At 37.6% G+C, this 15,172-nt stretch overlaps 1 pseudogene; it reads left to right on the top strand.

Annotated features, from left to right (window-relative positions):
- Positions 1-9,941: 9,941 nt before the first annotated feature.
- LOC140816083 (cyclic nucleotide-gated ion channel 1-like) overlaps positions 9,942-15,172 on the top strand; it is a 56,301-nt pseudogene continuing 51,070 nt past the window's right edge.

Here is a 15,172-nt window from a genome sequence, read left to right on the forward strand (position 1 = left end):
AGAACACATGGTCGCCAACCTCAAACTGCAACGGCATTTGTCTCACATTGGCATAACTCTTCTGTCTTGACTGCGCTGTCTTCATCCTTTCTTGAATAACAACAACAACATCAGCTGTCTGTTGGACCAACTCTGGACCCAACATCTTCCTATCACCAATCTCATCCCAATACAAGGGAAATCTACACTTCCTGCCATAAAGTGCTTCATAAGATGCAATGCCAATCGTCGCTTGGTAGCTATTATTGTACGTGAACTCAACCAGAGGCAATTTGGAATCCCAGCTACCAGGATAATCAATAGTACAAGCTCTGAGCATATCCTCTAAAATCTGAATAACTCTCTCTTATTGACCGTCGCTCTGGGGGTAATAAGCTGTACTAAATGCTAACCGTGTACCCATAGCTCTGTGCAAACTCTTCCAAAACTCTGAAGTAAATCTAAGATCACGATCAGACACAATCGACACAAGAACACCATGAAGTCTAACAATCTCTGCTATGTACTCTTCGGCATACTGGTTCATGGAGTACGTCGTCTTGACTGGAAGAAAACGCGCTGACTTGGTCAACCGATCAACAATAACCCAAACAGAGTTAAAACCTTTCTGCGTTCTGGGAAGACCAGTCACGAAGTCCATCGAAATGTGCTCCCATTTCCATTGAGGAATCGACAAAGATAGCAATGTCCCAGAAGGTCTCTGATGTTCGATTTTCACCTGCTGACAGGTTAGACACTGAGAAATAAACATGGCAATATCCTTTTTCATACCTGGCCACCAATAAAGCCTACGAAGATCCTGATACATCTTGGTACTACCTGGATGTATCGAGTATGGCGCGGTATGAGCCTCTGTCAGGACGTCTCGCCGAATATCATCACCAGCAGGAATGCATATACGACCTCTAAAGGTCATCAAACCATCTCTATTCATCCCAAACTCTGAATTACCTCTCTCTTCTGCTCTGGCTCTCATCTCTATCAACTGTACATCAATGACCTGCTCTCTATGGATCCTGTCCGTCAATGTAGCCCGAATGACCAACGCTGAAAAGCGAGCAATGGTCCCCGGACCCACCAAAGCTATCTCTTCTCGCTGCAAGTCTAACAACAATGGCTTCAGAATCATAGAACTCAAAGAAGAACTCGACTTACGGCTCAAAGCATCCACTAAAACATTCGCTTTCTCTGGGTGGTAACTAATCGTCACATCATAATCTTTGACAAGCTCTAACCACCATCTCTGTCGCATATTAAGTTCTTTCTGGGAAAACAAATACTTCAAACTCTTGTGGTCTGTGAAAATTTCACACTTTTCGCCATATAAATAATGTCTCCAGATTTTCAGGGCGAAAACCACAGCTGCCAGCTCCAAATCGTGTGTAGGATAATTCTTCTCATAGTCCTTCAACTAGCGAGAAGCATAAGCTATGACCTTTCCACGCTGCATTAGCACTGCACCAAGACCTTTCTTCGACGCATCGGTGTAAACAACAAAGTCCTCTGAACCACTGGGCAATGCAAGTACAGGAGCTGTTGTCAATCTATCTTTCAACTCTTGGAATCCACTTTGGCACTCATTGGACCACTCAAACTTCACAGTCTTCCTCGTCAAATTGGTTAACGGCAGGGCAATCTTGGAAAAATCTGAAATAAAACGAAGATAATAACCCGCCAAACCAAGAAAACTGCGTACCTTTGATACAGTGGTAGGGATAGGCCACTTCTGAATCGCCTCAATTTTCACAGGATCAACAGCTATACCATCCTTCGAGACAACATGGCTTAAGAAAGAAATCTGCTCCAACCAGAACTCACATTTCTTCAATTTAGCATACAACCGCTTCTCTCTCAACAACTGAAGAACAACTCTGAGGTGCTCTGAATGAAGCTCTTTGGTCTTGGAATAAATCAATATGTCATCGATGAAAACAATGACAAAGCTATCCAAATACGGCTTGAACACTCGGTTCATAAGATCCATGAAGACTGAAGGTGCATTGGTCAGACCAAATGACATCACAAGAAATTCATAATGACCATACCTAGTCCGAAACGCCGTTTAGGGATATCAGACTCCCTAACTTTCAACAGATAATAGCCAGATCGCAGATCAATCTTCGAGAACATTGTAGCCCCTTGTAGTTGGTCAAAAAGATCATCTATCCGTGGCAACGGATATTTATTCTTGATAGTCACCTTGTTGATCTCTCTATAATCAATACACAAGCCGCAAAGTCCCATCTTTCTTCTTGAAGAAAAGTACCGGAGCTCCCCAAGGCGAAGAACTCGGTCGAATAAAACCTTTATCCAAAAGATCCTGCAACTGCGTCTTCAACTCTTTCATCTCTGTCGGGGCCATTCTATACGGATCCTTAGAAATAGGAACCGTACCCGGAACTAGATCAATCACAAACTCTACATCTCTGTCCGGCGGTAAACCCAGCACATCATCCTCAAATACATCAGGGAACTCTCTCACAACATCAATATCATCAATATTCAACATAACCATTCTATCCATATCAACAATCGAAGCCAAAAACCCATCACAACCTCTAAACAACAACTTCTTAGCCTCAAGACACGAAATAAAAGGAAGGACCAGCGAAGTACTTGCACTGGCGAGCATACCTTCCTTATTGCCATCATCTGCAAATTTCACCGTCTTAGCAACGCAATCAATCACTGCACGATAGGTTGATAGCCAATCCATGGCAAGTATAATATCAAACGCAACCATCGGAATAACAATCAAATCGGCATAAACCACTCGTTCATCAATTTGAATAGAGTACGCATACACAATAGATGTCGGGCACAACACATCTCCCGAAGGCAAAACAACATTAAACTAGAGGGGAAGAACAGAAGAAACTATACCCAAAGATCTCAAAAATAGTTCAGACATAAAAGAATGAGTAGCACCTGTATCAATCAATGTCGTAGCTACTCTGCCTGAAATTAAAATAGTGCTAGAGATCACAGAAGAATCATGGTTTATACCTTCCTTTGTCATGGTGAAGATGCGACCCTGCACCTTCTCTTTGCTCGCTCCTCTTGGACAATCCTTGGCAATATGGCCTGCAGTGCCACATCGATAGCAAGTGTGAGTACCAAATCTGCACTCTCCCCTATGATTCCTACCGCACTTGGGACACAACGGCTTCTCTGGATCCGATGGAACTATCGTGCTTTCGGGCTCGACTCTATCTTTCTTTTCTCTTTGAAATTGCCTTTACCTCTTTGGTTCGAACCCTGGCCTCTTTGAGCAATAACCTGCTGCCTCGCCTGTCTCTCTATGGCAATGTCTTTCTCATCTTGCTCGGCCAACAAAGCCTTAGCCACAATCTATTTGAATTTCACCGCTTTAGACATGTTGATGTCTCTCCTGATTTCTGCCCGAAGGCCTCTAATGAAATGAGCACCCTTGTCCTTGTCATTGGAGGTAATATACGGGGCAAACAGACAGCCCTCCTTGAATTTCAGAATATACTCATCAACATTCATACCTCCTTGACGAAGCTCTAAAAACTCAGTCACCTTCCGAGCTCGAAGTGCATCTGGGAAGTACTTGTCATAGAAAAGATCAGTGAACTCTGGCCACTTCAATGCCGGAACATCCACACTAACCTTGGTAGCATTCCACCAAATGCGTGCAGCTTTGACTAACATGAACACTGCAAAACTGATTCTGTCCTTGTCTTCATAGTTGAGATGATCGAAAATCGCCTCAAGAGCTTTGATCCACTCTACAGCCACCAAAGGATCACTGCTTCCTGCAAATTCCGGTGGATCCATCCTCTTGAAAGCAGTAAAGATCCCATCGGTTCCAACCGCTTGAGCCACTTGGCCTCTCCCTTGACCTCTACCTTGTCCTCTACCTTGTGGTTCACTAGAGATCTATAAATTAGGGTAGGCTAAACGAACGGCTCAGATGATGCGAAAGAAAATGGTTTGAACCTAATGCCTTTATTATTTTGTCTATGCTCCTAATCCACCACAAAGTGTTGACAAAGACATGTATAACAATGCAAGTTCTAGAAAAATTAACAATGCAATGAAAACACACAATCAAAGAAAATGGAGCATGATATCATAATTGCTCATAGACTCAAAGCTCACCCAAGAAAAAAATTATAGCAATTGTGTTAAATCCCACACACTGGTCCTCTCTAACAATCATCAAGAGTAACTTATTCATAAGGCAAAAGTGAGAATGCAAAAAATTTGCACGCGAAGAAAACATGATTTTTTTTTATTCGCATCGGAGGCAATCAGGGTTCAGAAGAAAGAGATAACAAATGAACTAGGTGCTTGGAACTAACAACGTCACTATTTATTTTTTTAACCCAAAATGCAGAAAAATTAAATCAACATCCTAAAAATCAAATAAAAATCTCACAGTCAAGTCAAACTTCTCACACAAACTCCCACACCTAAACTTGGCATTGTCCTCAATGACAAAAAATAGATGCTCAACCAAAACGATAAAATAGTAGGAAAAATTAGAGAACTCCCCTGAAAAATGTTGAGCATCGTAAAGAAACATCATCTACTGCGGCGGTTGAGAGGTGAGAGCGTGGCTGCTGTGGGAGAGAGAAAAAAAAAGTAGGTTATGATTTTTTTTTTGATTAAAAATTTAGTAGAGGTGTTTCAACAAGGCGTGGCCACGCCTTGTGCGAAAACTTCTACTGGGCCAAATTTTATTTATTTATTTTTTCTTTTCAGTAGAGGTGTTCGAACAAGGCGTGGCCACGCCTTGTTCGAACACCTCTACTGGAACAAAATAAAAAATAACAAGAACTAGAATTTGGGTTGCCTCCCAATCAGCGCTTGATTTTTAGTTGTCGGCTTGACCCTCAAAAGCACTCATTCAATGAGTGGCTGACGCCCAAAGTACGTGTCATATGACACCATATATGGGTCTTGGTTCCATGTGCCCTCAAGTTTGGCTTGATGTATGCAATGTAAGCTCGTCTCCTCAACAAAACGTGACTTTAAATAATAGGCATGAGATGAGAGTATCATCGTTGGCTCTTGAAGAACAAAATCTGTTGAAATCGGCAATGGAGGAAGACGAGGATCTCCTAGATGTATGTATGATAATATTATCGATGAGCTCATATCGATAGTCTCAGGAGTTTGTTCATCTCTCAACTTCATTGGTGTCTCATCTTCGTGTGATATTTCTTCCAAAACTTCTTCAGACTGAGGTTCAACAGTTTTCTCATTCAATGCCACACGCTTGTTTACCATATCATTCAATCGACTTATGATTATTTCAAGACTATATCCCTCATCTTCTTGATGCTTGAAAGGTTGGTCTGTAAAATCAGATTGGCTAATTTCTGGAGGGTATTGGTGGCTCTAACTCTGCAGCGAAAGATTCCAATATTGATGGTAGTCAAAGCCGGCCATATCATTTAGCAAATATATCACACCGTCTTCATGTCGACTAAGTAATGGAATACCAGTTGTCAGTGCTCCATTAAATACCCATCTTCGTGTAACTGCATCCAAACCTTTAAGGAAAAGTCGAATAAGAACATAGTTATAAAAATCATGATTCCTGAATTTTGTTATTAAATTATTGAATCTCTCCCATGCTGCGTAGAATGACTCTCCGTTTTGTTGGGCAAAAGTTGTGAATACTTGTCGATGAAATATCTCGAAGTATTTCACAACAAAAAATTCTAAAATTCTTCTTCTGTTGATAATCACCTGTAAGAGAAGAACAAAGCATAAAACAAAAAACAAAACAAAACTCGAAAAAAACTAACCTTGCACCGTTCCCCGGAAACGGCGCCAAAATTTGGTGTGCTGTCGTTGTGCCACCAAACTTAAATTCCTATTCTTTAAATAAAATTAGTATAATGGTGAGCAGTGTCGAATCCACAGGGAACGGGAGGTGATTTCTTTCGAGTAAAAGTGCAAATAAAAGGGGGGATTTTTGGATATGAATTTAATAAAATATTAAAACTAAAATTAGAAAGCAATAAAAAATAATAAATCTAAACTAGAATTAAATTACCAAACTAATTCAAGGGAATTTTCACTATTCAATTGTGTCACTGTTCATCGGCTAACATATTATTTATTCATGCAGTTACAGGTAATAACTTTAGAATTATACGGATAGCCGCTAAAATCCTTGTGTTTTCCTAATTTAATTGACCAAACCAAGCATCCAGTCAAAACTTATCAATAATAAACTAGGCACGATAGCGTTCCATATTAATTAAAAATAGCATTTTCGTTTTGTGAAAACAGTTAACCCTAAATCTAACAACCGAGATAGCTGCAATTGATAGATTGAGTTTCGTTGATTTATTTAGATTAAATATGATATGATAGCACAACACACATAATCTATTGCTACTCATGTACCAATCGTTCATGACAATTACGGATCAATGAATTCATGGATAACAGTAGAAAATTATATATCGAATTAAATTGTCAGATTAATCAACACACAACTTTCATATAAATAAATCACAAATCAACAAATACTTGAACAAAACACGAATATCAAATTAAATCATAAAAGCATTACAGTGATAAATTGAAATAGTAAAAATATCTCCTGAATAGAAATAAAACTTAGCCTAAAAGTGTGGAGAAAAGATGAGAAATTCTCGCGTCTTCTTGTTCTTCACGTTTGTTGTTGGAGAAGGTTGGAGAAATCTTTTCTTGTGTAAAAAATCAGCCGCCTCCAAGTCTTGTGTTATGTGAATAGTGGTCAAGAAAATAAAAGAAGAGAGTGTCTTGTACGTGAGGTAGGGTAGGAAAGAAAAAAAATTGGGTCCAACAAGTTTAAAAGCCCAATACTCAAAAATAAAACCTAATCATATGCAGTAGAAGAGTAGTCACAAGGCGTGGCCACGGCTTATTCTAGAACCTCTTCTGGTTTTGCCAATCTCTTTCAAACCTATATCTTGGAAACTTCAAATGTGATAAACATCGTCTTTTTAACTCAAATTTGCTCCAAGACCGTAAAAGTTCCTCTTACAATAGAAGTACACAAAAATGTATCAACTAAACATATCGGAGGTTGGAATAATGGGAAATATGAAAATAAAAATACTAACTATTACGAGTCTATCACTATCTCACTAAGAGATTCTCCTGCTAGGAGTGATTCTTTGGTTTCTATCGAATTCATGTCGCAAGAAAATTTAACTGATCCCATAAGACTCATTTCCAGAAGTTTAATGAAACTTCTCTGTTGAGATCAAGTGTTCCTGCTGCGATTCTCATAGCGGATGTCCAATCATCTATGGGATCTTCTCTGTTTTTGAAAATCTAATACATCTAGGTTGAGCATAACACCATAAAGATGTATAGGTTCTACAATAGATTTCCCACAGGGTGTTTGATGCAAAGAAATTTAATTCCTCCTTGATCTTGTTCCCGCTGGGTGTGACTCTTTACCAGTATGGCAATCGGTTTGGTATTCTCTCATATTTATATTTTGAGATCCTACACTTTCCCTTGGTGGTTCCTGAGAAGATGAGCAGGTTATGGAGGGTTGTTCACCTCCCGTTGCGTTCATCTTCAGATCCACGATCTTGGGATTTGCAAATGATTCTGCAAGGTCTTGGAGATCCTCGAGACCAATCTTTTCTAAATTTGTCATCAGATTAATTTCTTCTCTGAGACAGATTTAATTAGATTAATCATTTTTTCTTCTTCAGTTAAAAGTTTTGGCATAACTTTGCTCTTTCCTCGTTGATGTAATAGAGGCTCATTACCAAAGGATGTGGTAACCTTCTTTCTGAAGTCCTTTTGTTAGAACTTGGTTGTTGTTCTATGGTTTGAAGTCTTTTTCGAATATTATTTATTATTCCAAGAATTTCTTTCTGGTTTTCGCGGATTTTCTCCATATTTTAGGGTACATAATACATCATATTATCATAATTTTGTACTGTCTTTTGAATTTCTCTAAGATCTCCTGAGAGTTTAGAGGACTCAAGGTACTATTTCTAGGAACAATTTGTTTTGAATCATAAGTTTATCTTAAGACCCTGATAAGTTCCTTCTTCATATCTAACTTTGGTTAGATCTTCTTGTTGCAAATATTTCAGAGTTGTGGAATAATTTCTTTAAATAATTATTCTTGAACCTGTGTTCGGATTCATGTAACTTGAGAAAATTCTCCTCCTCAAACATTTTATTACTTTATAATAATAAATTTTTATATTTGAAATAATTTTACTTCGGTTCTGATAATATTTTAGAGCGAGGAAATCAATCAATTGAATTTATCACATATAATGACAAATATGGGTATTTTTGTCTTTTTCAAATACTTTTAGTGGTGGAACAAAGTTTTTTAGTATAGGGAGAAAATTTAAATTTTAATTTGATTTGGGTATTTTTTTCACAATTTACCCTTAATTAATCAAAAAAAATTAAAAGTAAAAAAAATAATATTGTTTTAAAAAAATTGTACATACATGGAATCGGTATTATTTATTTCTTTTTTACCATAGATTTTCCGACAGCAAAATATATTTAATTATGTTGAAAAGAAAAATTAGGCGAAATGGGTAAAAAATTCAGAAAGTAGAGAAATCTTTGCGAAGTTTCCTTCACAATCTACCCCTCTGGCGTATGCTCTTACAACTCGCAACTGTATGTATGCAAATTATAATTTTTTTTGATCTTTTTCGGCCTCGTTTTTAGTTGTTCTTGTTTTTTGAAGCTTTTCTTGGGAACAAATTTAGTGTGGAGAATTGATGCTTCTTGTTCGAATTTGGGGTGGTTAGTCTGTATTTTGGTTGATCATCTTTTTTTTCCTGTTTGATTAGCTTGTATCAGTTAATAGTTTCTAAGTTGTGGGTGCTGGGGCGTTTGGCTTGTTTTTTGTGAAGTCTGTGTTGGTTTCTGTAAACTAATAAGAATTCGGAAATTTTATGAAATGGAAGTTGCACTAGATAAGGCAACTTGGTTATATGACTGAATTTTGATCAATAAGTTCAAGTTTCAAATGGGAACAAATGTGTTGATATGTTTTCTGCTGCTAACCTGGGTGTGTTTTTTTGGATGTTAGAAGTGTCATGTCTGCTTTGATTGAGACTCGTGGTTTTTTCAATTGATGGAGTGTCAACATTCTTCGGAACTTCCCTTTTCTTGTTTGGTTTGGTGATGGAATAAATTGATCTAAATTTTGATGTGCTGATGAGATTTTTATCTGTTCTGTTTATAGTGTTATTGTGTTTTATTTACATTAAAGAATATTGGTTCTTCCTATTGGTGGTAATTTGTTTTGATTTTCCATAAAAAAATTGATAGGTCCTGCTCAAGTTGCTGCTAATATTTCAACTTGTGCATTTAAATTTCGCGTTGACAAGGGAATAATCTCATCGAAGTCCATTAATTATATTTACAGGGCGTGATCTTCAACAGTGTGGTGCTAGTATTAGCACGTCTATCGTGGTTATCTCATTTTAATCCCATATTCGAGGTCTACAACCTGTTTCTACATTTTCTCATTTGAACTGGTGTTATGAACCACCAACAGTTTGTGAGGTTAGTTCTCATGATCACTCCCCCATCCATTTTAATGAAGTGGTTAAGGTTGAGTTGGCATTTATGGAAATATTTCTCAGTATTTCTGTAGTAATCAAGAAGTAATGATAATGTTCATAGAGATAATAAATAATCTGAATTGAGAGAAAGGGAATAGTACTTCATTTATGAGGCATTGACTGATTCTCGGTTCCTAAATACTAAACGTAAAGATTACATAACTTTTTATTTAAAGGAATACAAGATGGGTTTGGGGTTGTGAGAAAAAGAGAAATGAATCAAAATTGTTCCGTCCTGAGTTTCTTCATGAGCAGTTTAAGTGTTCATAACTTCGCGTGATTTCTTTATTTTCACATTCTTCTCTATATCTATAAAAGGAAAAAGGTGGAAATTCAAGATCTGACATGATACGAGTGATATTCTTTGTGTATTCAGATCTTCGTAAAACTGAGGGCATTGTTAACTTCGTTGTTCCCCAACAATCTGATAACCTTAACTTTAGGTTTCAGAATTGGAAATCAGACAAAAGCTTTGATGGACTAACTCCATCTAAAAGTGGAGCGCAACCGGGGAGATTTAGATCAGTCATGTACTCGGTGTCAGACAAATTTCAGAGAGGGTTAGAGTCGGGCTCTGATAAAGTCAAAAGATCAATAAGATCCTGTTCTTTAAGAAAGTTTCTGGCTGATGATGAAGTATCTCGGAAGAAAAATCTCGATCCTCAAGGATAATTTCTTCAGAAATGGAATAAGATATTTGTACTATCTTTGTGATTGCTGTCTCCTTGGATCCCTTGTTTTTCTATATTCCTATTGTTGATGAGGAGAAAAATGTCTTGATTTGGACCACAAATAGGAAGTCACAGCCAGTATTCTACGTTCCTTTACAGACCTATTTTACCCCAGCCATATCGTTTTTCAATTTCGAACTGGTTTCATTGCCCATCTTCACGTGTGTTTGGAAGAGGTGTTCTAATTGAAGATTCTTGGGAAATAGCAAAGAGATATCTGTCTTCATACTTTATAATTTGATATTCTTGCAGTTCTTCTGCCTCCCCAGGGGAGAAAATTTCCATGAGCACACTATAAGCTGGTTGCTAGCTTGTCTGTTTCTACTGGGATTAAACTATACTTTTCTTGTGAACTTGTTTTGTTACGTGACAAGAAATCCTGAGGCTGTTCCATGCAAATGTTTTAAAACTTCAGAGGAAGATGCTCATCTCTCAAACTTCCTTATGAATATTATTGATGCATGTTTTTTCATATATTGCATTAATAGCAGTTCATATTCAGATTATATTTGGCTGGAACATGTCCATGGATTTGATCATCTCATAACTTTCCCAGGTTATTATTTGGATTATCATTCCAAAATTGAGTGGTGCAACATCATTGCATACAAAGAATCTGTTAAAATTTACGGTGATATTACAATATATACCGAGGGTTCTCCGAATTTATCCTTTTTATAAAGAAGTACTAGAACTTCTGGCATACTCACCAAAACATCATGGGCTGGAGCTGCCTTGAATCTGTTTTTTTACATTGCTTGCTAGTCATGTAAGTCTCCTTATAAAGTGTGCTGTGAAGTTGAATAAATCAGTAACGTACCTTACTTTTAAATTATTTTAAAATTTGCGGAAAAATAATTTTTTTTAAAATATAAAATAAACATTCAAATTGTGATCATAAATAAACTGTCCAACCAAAAGTATTTGCAATAAGATAGATCACATATAAAGTTTGTTAAAAAAAAAGTACTTGTTTAAACATCATAAACCAAAACGTATAATCAGAGTAGATGAAGCATTGCAATAAAAACTAAAAAAAACATGGGCGGTCCTCGGGTTTAGCCTCTCGCTTAGTCCAAGCCAGCTCATTGGTCATCACCTCTCGTCTCCTCAAATTCAGCCTCACTGCATCGGTCAAGTCTAATGAGTCTAAAGACTCAACACATGCGAAAGATTTGCTAGGTACTTTCTCAGTATCGACACGTGTAACACATTGTGTACACCGGACCGATTCGGCGGTAGGGCTACACGATAAGCTAGTGTCTCAACCCTATCAAGAATTTAGAACGGCCCAATAAACCTCGAACTAAGCTTGCCTCTCTTCCCAAATCTCATAACACCCTTCATGGGTGAAATATTTAAAAAAACGTGATCACCTACGGCAAAATCTAGATCCATTCTCCTCTTGTCAGCGTAACTCTTTTGACGACTCTGTGCTGTTTTCATCCTTTCTCGGATCTTGACCACTACGTTTGCAGTCTGCTGAACAATCTCTGGACCAAGCTCTGACCTCTTACCGACTTCATCCCAATGAATCGGCGACCTGCACTTGATCCCATACTATAATGGCCCGAAAATTCGTGTTTGAAAATTTGTCAAAAAATTTAAAATTTTCTTTTTAAAATAATCAAAATGCCTCATTCATAAAATAAACTGATAAATCAAGTTTAATGTTCAGAATAGCAGCGGAAGAAATTATTGTTTGCAAAATAACAAGTTAAAGTAATCCAACAACTGGAAAAAATGTTTGAGCATAACAAAATGGTAAATGCTGAAAATGAGGCCCTCGGGTTCCACTACTGTCGACCCGAGCTGGCTCACTGGTCCCTGCCCTCAGTCCCGTCATCAACAGTACCTACAACAATCAAGTCTAGTGAGTCTAAAGACTCAGCATGCATATATCGTAATTAACAAGTAAATAATATAATAAAATTGCATGGGAGTAAAAATATCATGTCATGAGGCATAATGTGAAAATAACTGATCATGAGCAATTATAATACGTGCATAATTGAAATGAGAATCATAAGTGAAATGCTTGCTCAATAAAGCCCTGTAATGAAATAGCATGTAATAATTTTCTGTTGATATTATGTTCTACGCAAGTGGGCCCTGCACTGAACTGAACTGATCGGTAAGTGACCACCGTGCGAAGTAATAATCCCATGATAGTGAAATGGCCACAATCAATATCGCTTAAATATCAAAAAAATGATTATTTTATATTTTTATGCACGTAATATAATTAAATGACTAATTAAATATCCTGTATTATTTTTACCATATGGGTTGGACCGTTCCCAGGCTCGCTGCGACCTAAATTTAACATGAAAAATAAGCAAATGATTTTCTTGACCAAAATTTGTAATTGAATCCAAAAACGAGACAATTACGCCCAACGACTTCGTATTTAATCATGACTCCGTGTCAGCCCGAACCAACACCGAACCATCATTTAGTCATGATTAAAATACACTTAAAATGATGAAATAATGCTCCTAAAAATGGTAAGAGCCAAAACTTTGGTGAATGGAGGCCAAAACATGAAACGCTCTTTCGAGAGTCAATTTGGCACATCGCACCGTAATTTCTCGTACGACCTCTAAACTTAACCAAATGACAAACGGCCAAAAACATGACCTTCCTAACTCGATGGGGCACTGTGCAGTCCAGGGCCATAGGCTAAAAGCCAACCAAGAACTCAAACGAGCCTCTGAACCGAAGCAGCAAGTTGCTGTCCAGAAATTCCAGCAACCACACCTGTACTTACATCGCTTCGTTTGCGAGACTATTGGTCATTGGGGCTTGAACCACCGACCAGAGCCTCTTCCCAAAATCCTAAGGTGTGGCTTGAACCATGGCTAAGGGCCCTAGGGCAACCACAATCCAATCCAACACCTAGGACAACACCAAGCTTCAACCGAGAACTCAAAATCTATGTTGTGATGTTTCTGAAATTTTATCGTGTTGTTGTCATGCATCATACTAGTGGCCATATGGTTGACCATGGCTTGATCTAGACATCATGGGGTATTGTGTGAACCAGGACTAAGGGCCAGAGGCCAACCAAGTTCCACTCCAAACCACCAAAAACCGAGGGACACATGCAGAAGTGAAATGGGGATCGAAGGGGCTGTTCTTGTTTTGATTTGAAAACCGATTCCACCATGGACCAAGCCTCGAAAGAGCGACTTGGTCACGTATTAGACATGATAGGGGGGTGTTCTAACCATGGCTATAGGCCCTTAGGGCAGCCAAGATCAGAAACTCTGCCCTTGACAGCAAGGTGACAAAAATTCGAACCACAAGTGACTCTAGGAGGGAGTTGCTGTCATATCCGATTTCGAGCATGCATGGGCTTGAACTATTGGACCAATATGATCCTAACATGTCCTAGTACATGTCTAGATGCAGCCTTGGGAGTCTGGACATGAGCCAACCACTTGTACTCACAAAAACAAGCGAACCGTGAAGCATGAAAGGAGTGGCTGAAAATTCTGCACTTCAATTTTTTTTTAAAGTGGTCATGTATTTCGGTTTTGCTTAAATAAAATCATGAGTATGTTGTTTTAAAATGCTAATATGGCTTGATTGAAGAGCAAATAAAAACATATACATGCCTTGGTTCGTTTTGAATAGAAAACGAACGAATATGACGACGCGGTGCGGAGGAGACAGAGTGATCTCTTTTTTCTTGCTTCTACTCGATTTCTCTCTTGTGTTTCTAAGGCTTTCATATGATTTTTTTTCTCTCAATTATCTCTGAATTTCGGTGGTGAGGAGGGGGAATAATGGTTAGGAGAGATGGAGGGGAGTTGCAATATAAAAGGGATTCAAATGGCATGACCAAGTCTTGCTCCCTTTTGAATTGTTGGATGAGGAAGTGGTTGGATATCCAAGAGATTTTTGGAGGTGCAATGACCGATTCTACCATGCTAAAACAAGGCAAGGATAATGATTTATTATTAATTAATGATGATTAAAAGTGAAAGGATTATCATACGAAGGAATAATAAAGAAAGAGTCAAAGGTGGTGAGTTGTCAAAGAAATGTATTATCACTTAAGGGGTGGCTGAAATTAAGCTATTAAGTGGAGGGGAAATATTGCTTAGTTAGTGTATTTTAAATCTTTAGAGCCTTACCTATCCTTTAAATAATTTAGTGAATTAACACATTAATTATGGAACCTAAATGAACTTATTTCCTACTTACCTCAAGTTACTTAAATAATTCCTTAATAATTATTTTACCTTAAATTAACTTATTAGTTAGCTAAAATAAATTATGGAAATGTTTTCTTAATATTAAATTTGATCTCAAAACTCCAACTCCAGTGGTCTCACTTATTTAACTGAAAAGATAATAGTTAAACTACTGCATAAAATAATTAAATTTAAATACTCATGCAATAAAATCATTTTAATTTAAAATACTAAAATTATGCATGCCTTATACGTAGTCTAATTTACGGGTTCTACAACCCTCCCCCTTAAAAGAAATTTCGTCATCGAAATTAAAACTCACCGGATAACTCGGGGTACCGACTCCTCATCTCTGGCTCAGACTGTTAGAGTAGGTGCCCGTCGAGCCAAGTGTTGGCCGAGTGTTCAAAATGAAGCTCTATGTATAAGCAATCTTTATTTTAATAATATTTGAAATTATTGTTTTGGCACATCTTTATCTGTATACTCATGCAAGTTGCATAGATAAAGTCCTTGAATATACAAATAGTAGAAATAATATGAGATGCTCATATGATGAGTATCATGAAACTCATATTTGGAATACTGTATATTCTAAACAGTTCCTAGTCGATTCAGCCGCCGCTAAGAAGGATATAGGCCG

The sequence above is a fragment of the Primulina eburnea genome, chromosome 16 (genome assembly GCF_022965805.1).
Source record: "Primulina eburnea isolate SZY01 chromosome 16, ASM2296580v1, whole genome shotgun sequence".
NCBI classification, from domain to species: domain Eukaryota; kingdom Viridiplantae; phylum Streptophyta; class Magnoliopsida; order Lamiales; family Gesneriaceae; genus Primulina; species Primulina eburnea.